The sequence below is a fragment of the Mus musculus genome, chromosome 1 (genome assembly GCF_000001635.26).
Source record: "Mus musculus strain C57BL/6J chromosome 1, GRCm38.p6 C57BL/6J".
Classification (NCBI taxonomy): domain Eukaryota; kingdom Metazoa; phylum Chordata; class Mammalia; order Rodentia; family Muridae; genus Mus; species Mus musculus.
Window position 1 is genome coordinate 44,551,055 of NC_000067.6, and position 14,077 is coordinate 44,565,131.

At 40.0% G+C, this 14,077-nt stretch overlaps 1 protein-coding gene and 1 long non-coding RNA gene across 7 annotated transcripts in view; one reads left to right on the forward strand and one right to left on the reverse strand.

Annotated features, from left to right (window-relative positions):
• Gm39635 overlaps positions 1 to 403 on the reverse strand; it is a 28,894-nt gene extending 28,491 nt beyond the window's left edge. For both annotated transcript variants that reach the window (XR_865406.1, XR_865405.1), the window contains exon 1: positions 326 to 403. This is a non-coding gene — a long non-coding RNA (predicted gene, 39635). The remainder of the gene's footprint in view (positions 1 to 325) is intronic.
• Gulp1 (GULP, engulfment adaptor PTB domain containing 1) overlaps positions 326 to 14,077 on the forward strand; it is a 245,459-nt gene continuing 231,707 nt past the window's right edge. For 3 of the 5 annotated variants that reach the window (XM_006496277.4, XM_006496276.4, XM_006496278.4), the window contains exon 1: positions 326 to 818. The gene's annotated coding sequence lies outside the window, so the exon portion shown is untranslated. Of the gene's footprint in view, positions 819 to 844; positions 913 to 14,077 lie in introns of those variants that run through there. The other 2 variants (NM_028450.3, XM_011238599.3) reach the window with 2 other exon arrangements.

Below are 14,077 nucleotides of genomic sequence, written 5' to 3' on the forward strand. Positions count from 1 at the left end.
GGGACCAGCTACCTTTCACCGCCCCACGGGGGGGAGGGGTAACGTGCAAAGATTCAGACAGAGTTTAAAAGAGAAAGAAAGAAAGAAAGAAAGAAAGAAAGAAAGAAAGGAAGGAAGAAAGAAAGAAAGAAAGAAGAGAAGAGAAGAGAAGAGAAGAGAAGAGAAGAGAAGAGAAGAGAAGAGAAGAAAAGAAAAAAGAAAAGAAAAAGTCTAGTCCCTGCAGCTGCGTTTCACGAGGCTGTGGAGAGCCCTCCTCACTTATATTTATGCCCTTTCTGTGTCACTTTCTTTTTTGTTAAACCTCAGAGGTGTTTTAAATTCTTACCAAACAGCATCTGTGGGAGGAGGTTTAAAAGGAAACCTGGAGCTGTGGAAGTGGGGCGGGGCCGGTGTTTTCTCTCCGTCTGAAATAAGAATGGACAGCTTCTTCTGGAAACCGGTTTCTTTCTGTCTTACTCCCTAACCTCTCCAGGTCTGCCTTTAAAAGCAGGACAGTTCTGCATTACTGCAGAAAACCCCACCAGCGTCCCTAGTGCGCACACAGAGCCGGAGTTTTCTTCTGGCCGAGAGGGGGAGCCCGGCGATCCTAGCCCTCAGCAACCGGGAGTCCCGACCCAGCCCCTGCCGTCGCCAGCACCAGTTTGGGCTTCAGCGGATTAGAAGGAGGGAGAGGACCAGAGCCCTAGGGTCCGGAGCCCAGTGCCTTTCGAACCTGCACAAAGTTTTCCTGTGGGATACGAACACGCGATCGTGGGCCACGGTTCCCGGAGCTCCTGTGCCTGCCCCAGCCCTGCGACCGCATCCCTCTACAAGCCAGGGTAGGAAGCGGGAGCGTCTCTGGTCCGGCCAGCTATGGCCAGGTGGCGCGGAACCAGGAACAGACCCCGAGAGGAAAGCGCAGTTAGCAGGAGGGTGAGGAGGGCACCGGGCTGCGACCGCTTATAGGTTGCGCAGATTCCGACCCCGAGGGCACAGGGAGTCTGTGGGCACTGAAAGAGGGACCTGTTGCTGCAGGCGGGGGCAGTGAGGGAGGAAGATGGGGCCACCCAGGGACGCCAGCCCTGTGCCTTCCCGCCGCATCCTCCCCTCGACCCAAGGAGGAACTTCTGGGCGAGGTGGGGGCTAGCAGGCGTCGGGAGCAAGCGGTGGGGGGACGCTGGACCATCCCGCCCGCTGCGGGTGCATGGAACAGAGGCTGCTCAGCAAAAGGAGGCATCGCTGGGTCAACTAGGCGACCCGAGAGCCAACTTCCTCCAGCTTGGTCTCGCTTTGTTTGGGTCGCTGTAAAAATGTGGGCAGCGGCAGGGGAGGCGGCAAGGAGCTTGTGACTGGGCCGCAGATACTTTAAAGCCCTACGTGGGTAGGGCCCCCACTCTCGGGCGGTGTCCATGCGGCTGCCCTTTGGCTAGGCCGGTCAGATCCCCGCTTCTGCGGGCGTTATGTTAGTGGGACTCAGCTTGCCAAGCTTGCTTGCTCTGGTCCACCTCCTGGTGGTGGCCCAACTGGCTCTCTATCCTGGGGCTGCTGGGCTGATTTCCCTGTTTGCAGGAGGGAACTCTGGGCAGTCTAGTTTTCTTGGAATGTGTTTACAATGTAGAATGGGACTTGAACAGGAAGCTGAACGCTGCAGCTAGAAATAGCGTGCCAAGGTAGAGTGAGGGAGATACAGCTGCTGTTGGGGAAACTCTCAAGTGTGGGCTGGCAGTCAAGGAACACCCCTACCTCACCCCGACACACACACACACACACACACACACACGCACACGCACACACACACACACAGCGTCTTAGTTTTTCTTGATGGAGCTTGTCTTTGTTAATAGACATTTACGTGCGATATTTCAGTCTGTTTGACAACATAATATCAATTAGGAAGATTTAATAACTGTGTATTCTGTCTGCTTTTAAAAATGCTGCACCAACATTTAAGAATGAAAACTTTCTAGACTCTGTCAATTCTATTAATTCTAGGGCTTGCAGAGGCCAGGATACCTATGATTTTATGTAGTCCATATGGCTGAACAGGTCGTAAAAGAGTACGAATTAGAAAACAGAGTAAACGATGAGAGGTGGAAAATCCTGAAAGGAATTGGATTTTTTTTTTCAGTTTTGCAAATTGCCTGGTTGCTCTGCCAGCCTTTCCCTCCTTCTTCCTCATAATCAAATAGCTAGAAATTGCTAGAAAACCCACCGAATGGGAGAGTTTGGACGCTGGTGTCTGCAAGCTTTTCTAGAAACAACGGTGAGACTAAGGTACTGCTTCACTGCATAATTAAACTCTCCTTGAGCTGTCCAGGAGCATTTCCCAAGTTTTTAAGACTGACAAGAAAAGAATGGAAGAATCTGGCAGGCAGCCAAACTAGACTGAACTCAGTAGGCAGGCCTGAAAGAGACTCGGGAAGTTGCAGGGCATAATTTGAATGGCTTGGTGGTGGTACTGGGGCTTAAATAGGGGGGTTCTTTTAAAATGAAAACTTTAAATGACTAAGAGTCTTTGGGGAAAAAAATAAAAACAAAAACAATTGACTAAGCATAGAATGCAGTTGAATATCAAGGAGAGTTAAGAAGGCCCAAAGGGAAGTGTGGTCCTTTCCACCCTTGCTCTGAAATAGCAACAGTTTGCGTGTGCTTACCCTGTTACTCGGTCTTCTCCAGATGCACCTTGTTAGCTGCCACTTCAGTCCTTCAGGCCTTGACCTTTCTTCTTTGTTTTCATGGCCAGTAAGAATGAAAGACCAGCACTGAGCAGATGGTTTTCCACCTAAATTGATTAATTCAATTAATTTCAGATAGCTTGGATTTGGGATCATAGAATTAAAGGGGAAAATTCATCTAGTATGTCTTTCTTGTATTACAGAAGAGCCCCCATAATAAACAAATCTTCCTCCTTTCCCTGAAGCAGGATAAATCAGGGTGCAAACTTACTGCTCCTTTCTCAATTCCAGGCAATCTAGAAACCCTGAGCCTTATCTGAAATTCAGACCCTTTTCTTTATTATCTTTGCTTCTATTTAATCTGTCCCTCAATTTGTTCCTTAGTGAGGTGGATGAGGTAGGCATGGGAGGTAAAGGGTAAAAAGCAAATGTGGTTTGTATTCCTTCTGAATGTTGGAGTTTGAGGTTGTAAATGTCACTCTTCTCTCTGAGGTTGACTTTATGAATCACCCTGTGCAAAGTGTCTTTCTTTACCATGACTTTAGTTTTTCCACTTGCAAAATAAACTTTCCTCTACACATTCCCAAGGTCACTAAAGGGATCAAGTGATGTGAAAAGCTTTTTTTTAAAGGTCATGACTTTTCTCACTGAGTCTATGAGAATAAAATTGAGTTGTTTATATCTGTTATACGTGCACAATAATATTTCTGTAAACTTATTTTTTACCTTTTATTCATAGCTATAGTATGACTGCATTGATATTATTGCTACTCCTCCCTTTCTGATTTAACATCTCCTGTCCTTTTCCCACAATTTGTCAAGTTAATCTCTTCATATATCACACACACACACACACACACACACACACACACACACACACAACTAAGAAAAACCTTACTACTTTCACTTACTGTTACTGGTATGTTTAGGATGACCACTTGGGATAAAGTAACTTGTGTCAAGGATCCAGTCCCGGGAGGAAACTCTTCTCTCAAAGCCACTGATTGACTGTAGCTCTTCGTGGAGGGATGGGACCTTGTGAAAGATGCACATTCACATTGTCATATCAGCTAGTATTGTCATTACGTTGATCTTGTTAGGTGACTGTGTTGTTGACGTTTCATGAGTGAGGTTTTTCCATCATGTCTGAGTTCTCTGTCTGGCAGTAGCTGTCCTTGTCCTTCCTCTTCTAACAGAGTTTTCCCTGAGCTTTAGGCGTATGAATTATGCTGTAGATGTATTTGGGTCTGGATTACTCATGCCATTTAGTCTCAGCACTTTGAACAACTTAATCTGTTGGAAAAAAACAAAACCCTCTTGGATGAGGCATGAGGGTTGCTCTTATCAAAGGGGCAAGTGTGAGAGCCAGAGTCAGGAGCCAGGGCTCGGAGTGCACAGTGTCTCAAGCCTAGGAGGGTGCCATGTCTCAGGCCTAGGAGTGTTCAATATCTCTGGCCTAGGAGTGTGAAGTGACTCAGGTCCAAGAGTGTGCAATATCTCAGGACTAGAAGTATGAAAAGTCTTAGGCCAGCTTGGTTTTCAGATTTTCATTGCTGAGCATGTTGAGTGAGATTTTGTTATAATAAAGGCTGAGTCATTTTGTTAAGCAGAAGAGAATAATTCATTGCTATTTGTTTATCTTTATATTAAAAAACAGTTAATTTTGAAGCATAGCTTATATTTTTCTTTATGAAACGTTAACAAGCATGTTTGCAAAATTGTGCTTATTTAGTTGTTTATCAATGTTTGCACATTCATTTTTTTGGTGCTTTTGAGGTAGTACCTCATTCTGTATCCCGGAATACCTGGTAACTCACTATTCATGTATCCAAGGCTGGTATACACTGGAAAAGAGGCAATCCACCAGCCTCATTCCATCTTTTGAGTTCAGGAATTCCAGGCATGAGCCTCCTTGCTAGCCCGCCTTTCTTAGAAGCAACATTTGAGAAACTAAAATACATTTGTAGTGTAGAAACTAACTGGTGATAAGCACAACAATTTCCATATGGATTCTATGCTAGATTTTGGAGCCACTGATGGGTTGACTCCTTTAGTATTTGTTATGTGCTGAATATGAGCCTTGTTTCTCTGTCAAGATTTTAGCACTGAACTCAGCTTTGTTTGTTTATCTGTATGTGTTAATTCATTTGTTGTCTGTATGAACATCTATAACTTGTGAACTTGTTAGTTGGTGAGTTGGTGATATGTGATACTTGTGAAATATTTAATTTTTAGTTTAGCTAATAGATACTATGTCAACAGTAAAACATATTACCTGTTTTTAGGTTCCTTGTGTTATTCATAAGAACAGGACAATTTAAAAAAGAAAACAGAATAAACATGATAAGTGTCTTAAAGACAGAAGCTCTGTAGAATGTTTACTAATAGTCTTTGTTATTAGATTTCACATTATCACAAATAATGGATGTATCAAAAGCAAGTATATATAGACTAAAGTGGTCTAAATTGTTGATATAGTAGTCAGAATATCCATACATTTAGTTTAACTACCAAGTGAATATTTAAGGATATATTGTGTTAATATTAATATAAAATGTCTACTTTTTTCTTTTAAAATCTTTTTCCCCTCTGTAGAATGGAAATGATGTCTTTTTGATGTAAGTTTTACTTAGCAGACTTATTTGTTTGCGATTCTAGTTGCAATATTGTGTGTTGTCTTCTAAAACCTCTAAAGGATAGAAAAAGTTATTACTTTGAACATAATTATGAATTCACGATAGTTACAGAAACGAATTGCATGGATTCTGTGAGCCCTGGTCCCTAAATATATGAAAGGCTGGTGGATCTAGACGTGTTTGCATTAATGCATTTATAGATCAGGAAGTTTATGTTTGTTCCCATGGGATACTAAATATATTCAAATTGGAAGAAGAAAAATGACATAAACTTTTTACATATCAATTGCTCTGCTTCCAAGCAGCAGAGATATTAAATTGAATCATACCTTTATTTTCAAAGAGAATAATCGCACATTATTCTTCGTAAGTAAGCCTCTCTGCTTTCACAGTGCTATTTGCTAATTTTGTGTTTGTTTTGTGCTTAGGAAATGGTTTTATCCACTCTTGTGATGCTAACCATGCATGATTTTTGACTTTTAAATAACACAGTTAGTTCACATATTGTGTAGGAGAATAAATGCTGGTTTTCTGTTTTCATTGAGGTGGTATATTTGTGGTAATTTTGAAATTGTTTTAAAAGGTCCAATGTTCTATGCTTAGAATAATTTAGGAAGAGTGCTTCATCTCACATAATATGAGTAAGTGATGAACTCAGGTCGCAAATGGATCTCCAGTGTTCTGTACTATGTTGCAAAGATAAAAAAAAAGTTTAAGAGCTTAAGTAACCTTATATTTATTTTCTAGTGTTTACCTAAGAAAACACATGAGTATAACAATACTAGTCTTTCTTTTACCTTTTTGTTGGGTGATAACATTACATCAACATACTTGTGTATATACCATCTAATGCCTTCTGACAAAAGGGATTTAGACTAGATCACATAAGCTTCCATTTCTTAGGTGCCTACACTGCCTCCTGTGTGTGCATTTCTAATTATGAGATATGTATGTTCTTGAATGTTTCTGTATTTGTGCTGGATATGTCTTTCTGTAGGAGTAAAGAAACTTCAGTTAATTTTGTTTTCTCAACTGAGAATTGAACCTCTAGGTCTTTTGAATCCTCAGTAAGCACTTTATAGTTGGGGTATACTCCCACACATAATGCATGCATATATGCATATACATATTCATATTGAGACAAAGGCTGACTATGAAGCCATAGTTGGATTCCCATCCAACTATGTGGACCAAAAGCTGGCCTTAAACATACAGAGATCTGCCTGTCTCTGCCGTCTGAGTGCTAGGATGAAAGGCCTGCAGCACCACACCCAGCACTAATTGGAATTTCTAACAGTATTTATTTATTTAATTCCTGTGTATTTATGTGCCTATATGACTCTATGTGTACAACTTGTGTGCAGTTGCACAAGAGGGTGTTAGATGGCCTGAAACTTGAGTTTCAGGCAGTTACGACCAGGGGACTGAACTCATATTCTCGACAAGAGCAGGAAATGTTCCTAAATACTGACCCTTCTTTATACTTTATAGCTTCTGAATTTAGAGAGAGAGGAGACTGTTAGGCAAGTAGAATTCACTTTATGGATTATTATTTTCTCATTTTCTCAGATGGTGACGTGGAAATTTTTTCTAAGCTCTTCAAGTTAGAAATGAAGTAGCCAAATGTAAGAAAGCAACTTCTTTTTTAGAGGGCAGGTACCACTGATAAATTTAAAAGGTACTATGAAATAATAACTGCTTATAAATGCCATATATTATTGTAGTAATGAATATTAAAAGTCGGGTTTTCACCCTCTTTAGACCATTTATGTTCTGGGATGAAAGAGACACATGGTTCTTGTATTGTAAAATATGACTTAGGCAGTAAAATACCTGGGCAACTGTCTACCCTTCATGCTGTTAGAATCTTAACCCAAGTTATTTCTTACTATATTTCATCTGGGCTGCTCTTAGGGCCACATTGTTATGGTTCAGCTAACCCATGGTGGCTCTCCTTTCTCCTCTCCTGTACATCCTATCCTATGGCAGCTTTCTCTCTCTCTCTCTCTCTCTCTCTCTCTCTCTCTCTCTCTCTCTCTCTCTCTCTCTCTCTGTGTCTTTATCTGTCTCTCTAGCCCAGGAAACCTAAATCCACCTATGTCTCTTCTTCCCAGCAATTGGCTGTCAGCTTCTTTATTCATCAATCAGAATTAACTTGGGGCCAGGGTCTTGGGGCTACATTCAGACTCCAGGTTTTGGGGGCCCACACTTAACATTATAATAGACAGTAAAAGACAAAACCTCAACATACTATATATTATTTTTAGTAATGTTTTATGAATATATATATATATAATGTTGAAATATGTTAAAGCTGATAAGTTTCCTGAAACTTTGTCTGCGATTACCCAAAAATTTTAGATGTAGTAACAAAGTTTTATTAGATTTAACAAACAAAATTAAGATTGACATGAGCTGTGGTGTATTATAGATGTACAGTACTTTTGAGGCCAGTCTGAGCTATCTAGCAAAATCTGTTTCAGTAGAACAAAACATAACAAAACATTAAACAATAACATGGAAAGAGAAAGGAAAATATCAGCAACATTGAACAGTTTAGTTTCTTTGCAGCAACAAAAACTCATTTAAGAACTTGACTAGTCCACTACCTGAACTGTTAAGAATTTTCATAGTTGATGGAATTTGAAAATATAATCCTGAGTGAGGTAACTCAGTCACAAAAGAACACACATGGTATGTACTCACTGATAAGTGAATATTAGACCAAACATTCGGAATACCAAAGATTCAATTCACAGACCATATGAAGCCTAAGAAGAAGGAAGGCCTAAATATGGATGGTTCAGTGCTTCTTAAAAGGGTGAACAAAATACGTAAAGGAGGAAATATGGAGACAAAGTGTGGAGCAGAGACTAAAGGAAAGGCCATTCAGAGACTGCTCCACCTGGAGATCCATTTTTTTTTCTTTGAATAATTACTTTTTTTCCTTTTTTTTTTAATTGGGCATTTATTTCATTTACATTTCCAATGCTATCCCAAAAGTCCCCCACACGCTCCCCCACCCACTCCCCCATCCACCCATTCCCACTTCTTGGCCCTGTCGTTCCCCTATACTGAGGCATATAAAATTTGCACGACTAATGGGCCTCTCTTTCCACTGAGGGCCGACTAGGCCATTTTCTGATTCATATGCAGCTGGAGACACGAGCTCCACGGGGGTACTGGTTAGTTCATATTGTTGTTCCACCTATAGGATTGCAGATCCCTTTAGCTCCTTGGGTACTTTCTCTAGTTCCTCCATTGGGGGCCCTGTGGTCCATCCAATAGCTGACTGTGAGCATCCACTTCTGTGTTTGCTAGGCCCCAGCATAGTCTCACAATAGACAGCTCTATCTGTGTCCTTTCAGCAAAATCTTGCTAGTGTATGCAATGGTGTCAGCGTTTGGAAGCTGATTATGAGATGGATCCCCCTAAGATCAAAAATTCAGGTGACAGCAGATGCTGGCAAGGATGTGGAGAAAGAGGTACACTCCCCCACTGTTGCTGGGACTGCAAGCTTGTACAACCACTCTGGAAATCAGTCTGGCGGTTCCTCAGAAAACTGGACATAGTACTACCAGAGGATCCAGCAATACCTCTCCTGGGCATATATCCAGAAGATGTCCCAACTGGTAAGAAGGACACATGCTCCACTATGTTCATAGCAGCCTTATTTATAATAGCCAGAAGCTGGAAAGAGCCCAGATGCCCCTCAACAGAGGAATGGATAAAAAAAATGTGGTACATTTACACAATGGAGTACTACTCAGTTATTAAAAAGAATGAATTTATGAAATTCCTAGGCAAGTGGTTGGACCTGGAGGGCATCATCCTGAGTGAGGTAACCCAATCACAAAGGAACTCACACAATATGTACTCACTGATAAGTGGGTATTAGCCCAGAAACTTAGGATACCCAAGATATAAGATACAATTTGCTAAATGCATGAAACTGAAGAAGAATGAAGACCAAAGTGTGAACACTTTGCCCCTTCTTAGAATTGGGAACAAAACACCCATGGAAGGAGTTACAGAGACAAAGTTTGGAGCTGTGATGAAAGGATGGACCATCTAGAGATCCATTCTTATACCGCCACCAAACCCAGATACTATTGTGGATGCTTGGAAGTGCTTGCTGATGGAAGTCTGATATGGCTGACTCCTGAGAGGCTCTGCCAGAGCCTGACAAATACAGAGAAGGATGCTTGCAGCAAACCATTGGACTGAGCAATGGGGTCCCCCAATGGAGTAGTTGGAGAAAGACTGCAGGAGCTGAGGGGGTTTGCAGCCCCATTGAGGGAGCAACAGTGTCAACAGGCCAGACCCTGGGAGCTCCCAGGGACTGGACCACCAACCAAATAATATACATCGAGGGACCCATGACACTGGCAACATATGTGGCAGAGGATGGCCTTGTTGGACATCAGTGGGAGGAGAGGCCCTTGGGCTTGAGGGTGTTGGATGTCCCAGTGTAGGGGAATGCCAGGGAAGAAAGATGGGAGTGAGTGGGCGAGTGGGGAGCACCCTCATGGAGGCAGGGGGACAGAGGATGGGATAGGAGGTTTCTGAAGGGAAGACCTAAAATGGGGAAAACATTTGAAATGTAAATAAAGAAATTATCCAATAAAAAAAGAAAAAAAAAAAGAAAACATAAAGAGAGGCAGGAGACATCTGAAGGAAAAAAAAAGAATTTGGATAATGTAGTGTGGTTAAGTACATGTGTGTTCTTAGCATCTGAGAGGCACAGGCAGGCAGATTATGAATTGAAGTCTGTCCTTGGCTATATGACCTTATCTCAAAAAATTAAAAGGGCAAAAGAATTTTGTTCTTTACTGCATATTTTCAAATGTGTAGCCAATATTTCACTAAATGATGGCAAGCTTTCCCCTTTCCTTTGGTTTGTATTTGAGAAGGTAATAGGTCACTTCATATCACAGTTTAGACTATTTAAACAAAGCAAATGGAGCACATGTCTTGTGTAGCCAATATGCAAATTTGGGGTAATTAGTTCACATTCAGAAGGATAAGTGTACTTTTAGCTTCTGGATTTATTTCAAAGCTATTTAGATAATGAAGAAGGTAGTGTAGTTTAAAGTGAAAATATAACAATAAATGTGTCCATTCACTGAGACATAAAGCTAGATGAGTTAAAATGGACTTGCAAGTATTAATAAGAGCTTAAAGGGTCAAATGAAAGCTAAGGCATACAATTTAGTTCATTTTTGCACTGAGGAGCTGTAGCCAACAGAGTTTATAGTGCTGGCTGAATGTCCTTATCACCTTTGAAGATGTCCACTTTAGTAATTATAAATATGTCTTTCAATATGAGTGCTGATTATTACTGGTAGCACACATAATTACAGAGAAAGTCTGGCTTATTATGAAGAACAATTGTATACCAGAAATACTTTCAAAGTAATTTATTTATTCCTGTGCTATCTACAGTAATTCAGTGTAATTAGTAAGAAGTTGTTTTATGCAGATCACTTTCTCAAAGTACAATTTAATGAAATATTGAAAAGTCAAATTTGAGTAAACATCTTTTATTTGCAATCATACAGTCACTCCTTCTGATGGAAACTGATACTTCAAATTTATTAAGTAGAATTACTATATTGCAAGAGTAGCTATTGTTTCAAATTTGTATGAGTTACAATTTCTCTTTTAATGAACGAGTGGGACTGTAAATATAAATTAAAAAATTTTAATAGTAAACAAGTAAGGAATCTTATACTGTTAATATCATCTTTTATCCTTTTAAAGGAAGAACTGGTCTTGCATTTATAACCTGGGTTTACCATAGGCTTAATTACTTATATTAAGCAGTCTTAACCGAACCACCCAGAACTCCCAGAGACTAAGTTATCAACAAAGAAGTACACATGGCTCCAGCTGCATATGTCGCAGAGGATGGCCTTGTCATGCATCAATGGAAGGAGAGGTCCTTGGTCCTATGAAGGCTCAATAGATGCCCCAGTATGGAGGGCAGGGAAGTGGGAGTGAATGGCTGGGTGGAGGAGCACCCTCATAGAAGCAGGGGGAGGGAAACCAGGAAATGGGATAGCATTTGAAATGTAAATAAAAAAATATCCAGTAAAAAATTTATGGTCAGTTTGAAAAAAAATTCCTAGAATAGTGAAGAAAGCTTTTAAAGAACTGTTTTAGATGAGATACAATAAAGTGTGAATGTTTATGTTTGACTCAATGATTTTCAATAACATTGCAACTTTGCAACGTTCACCCTTTCTCATTTTGGAAAATATGTTTAAACTACGAATCTACAGAGACATGGATTCTGATTTGATTGAATTTATTGAAAAACCCCATATTCTTTTTGTAGTTGTGTGCATAACAGTGAGAGACAGAGATAGACCTTGCTATAGAACTTGGTATTTTCTCTGAGGAACAATGGAGAGGATGCTGAAGGAGTAGGGACAAGAGAACGCAGTTCATGAAAATACTGCATGGACACGTTTCTTACACAAGTCTCCCTGTTTCAGATGACCCTGGGGAAGGCTTAGAAGCCTGAAGCCTTGAGAATGATCTAGCAGCCCACAGGAAGGCTTCTCTCCATCTCCATGTTTATGATGGTGATCACTAATTACATGGAAGACTTAGGGACTTTAACTGTATCAGTTTTTAAAAATGATTATTGTATCTATTATTTTTCTCTCTATTTCTCTAGATGCAAACAACATATTGTTGGAGAAGGCTGTCCATTTTATTAAACATTTATGTTTAAGTTGGGAATATATAAATAAGTATTGATCTTCATCAGAGCATGAATTGTGTTTGGAAAAATTATGGTCTGGCTAGCATTTTATTTTTATGGAGATCTTTCACTTCTCCTCTTTACATTACAGAATGTTAAATATTTCTTAAATTGTCTTTATGATTCTAAGCACTGATACCAATACTAAACATTTTTAAAACATGAGTTATAAAAATTATTTTCCTATATGTGGATATATTTTTAATTTATTTAAAAGTATATATTTGTTTAAATTATGTACATTATTATTGATGAAAAATTTAAGTATGTGCTAATAATTTTTGGAATTAAAATTGAAAACAGCATATAGTATAACATATTACTGTATCACAAAATGTTCCTATAATTAGAACATATGATGTAATCTATTGCCCTATTTGTGGTCCTTTTCTTCTTTTTTGCTTGGCTTGGGACTACATCAACTTTAATTTTTAAAATATTATTTATGTTTGATATACTTGAACTGAATGTGTTATTTTACTTTTCAAATGTATGAAAGAAGATGATATCTAATGATATTCATTTTAGAAAAAAAAAGCAACTTCACATAGTCCTCAGTTTGTAGATCTGTCCTACCTTTAAGTCCTAAGGATGGACTTGTTGGGACTCAGAAAACTGACACCCAGGCTCTGAAATCTGACATCACTGAACTAAATGAACACAAAAGTACGGGAAGCCTGCTCTCCCAACCTCCTTTTTCTGTTCTGAAATTGAGGGAGTGGCTTCACCTGGAGCTGTCTTCCTAGTAGGAAGGCAGTTAGGAACTCTCATTAACTTGGAAAGATTAATCACTGGGGAAAAGGAGACTGTGTTCAGGATGTTCCACCTGTTTAGGCATCGTCTGATTGTCTGAGGGCAAGGGTGAGACGTTACCTAACATACTTTGTGGACCTTGTATGATCACTTTTGTTTCTGTGTATCTCTCCTTCTGTCTTCCCAGGACTTGTCAGCATGAGCCTCCTTCCCTGTTCAAGCCTACGTTTTTTCATGTAGCAACTAAAGTTATTTAAGCTTCAATCATCTGATTTTGAGAAACTGTATTTTACTTACGTTTCTTACATTCTGATTCCCCTTAGACAGCTCATACATCAACAAATGGGTGTATCTTTTTCCTATTAAATGTGTGTATTGTCAATGTATTTTATGATTGATATAATTTCTAATTACTTAAAACCAAAAATTTAATAATTAGTAAGTGGAAAGAACCATGGTAGAAATAATAATTTAATTGTTAAACTAGATACTTGTCTCCTAAGAGTTTTAGGAAGGAGCCACAGCTGCTCCAACAGGCATCTGCTCCAATATGACAACTGAAGAAACAAGAATTGGTGAGCAGAGAGGGGTGAGATCTAATCGATGTGGCCATACTGAGAGAAACAGATAAGGAAGTTCAGTAACCCCAAGTTCATCTTTAGGGTACTGACATAAGTTTTAAGTTTAAGTAGAGGAAGAGGGTAAGTGGTATGGCCAAGGTGTGGTCTTGATTACTGTATGAATTCTTCAAGGAGGTTCTACAAGGTGTTCCAAACAGGTCCTTATTTCAGTCCTATGGACAGGATCCATCTGGTTCCTTTAGATGCTTACTGCTACTTCAGGGTGTACCCTCATTTTGATGTATAATTGCACTCAGCTGGGTGCTGGTCTGCTGGGTGAGGTTTTGCTTTTCCTGGAAGCTGTGGTGATTGCAGGGCTGGGGCTTTGTCTGCCTCTGTGCCTTCAGCCTTGGAGGGGATGGGATGGTTTAGATTGCTAGATAAGACACTCCTTGATTTCTTTACATGCCTGGTGTAGAAGTAGGCAGGTGACGAAAGCTGAGAGAGATCCATACCACATGAAAGCAGATATGCCAGACTTATCCTTTTCTAGTTACCTTTTTCCCCAAAATGAGGAGCCTGTGTTTTGCAAAGAAAATGGTTTCTAAGTGCTTATTACACGTGCATTTTGTAGACACTTTACAGAGTCTACTTCATCTATAAAAACACAGCCAATATCACTATAGCCTTAATGTAGCAAAC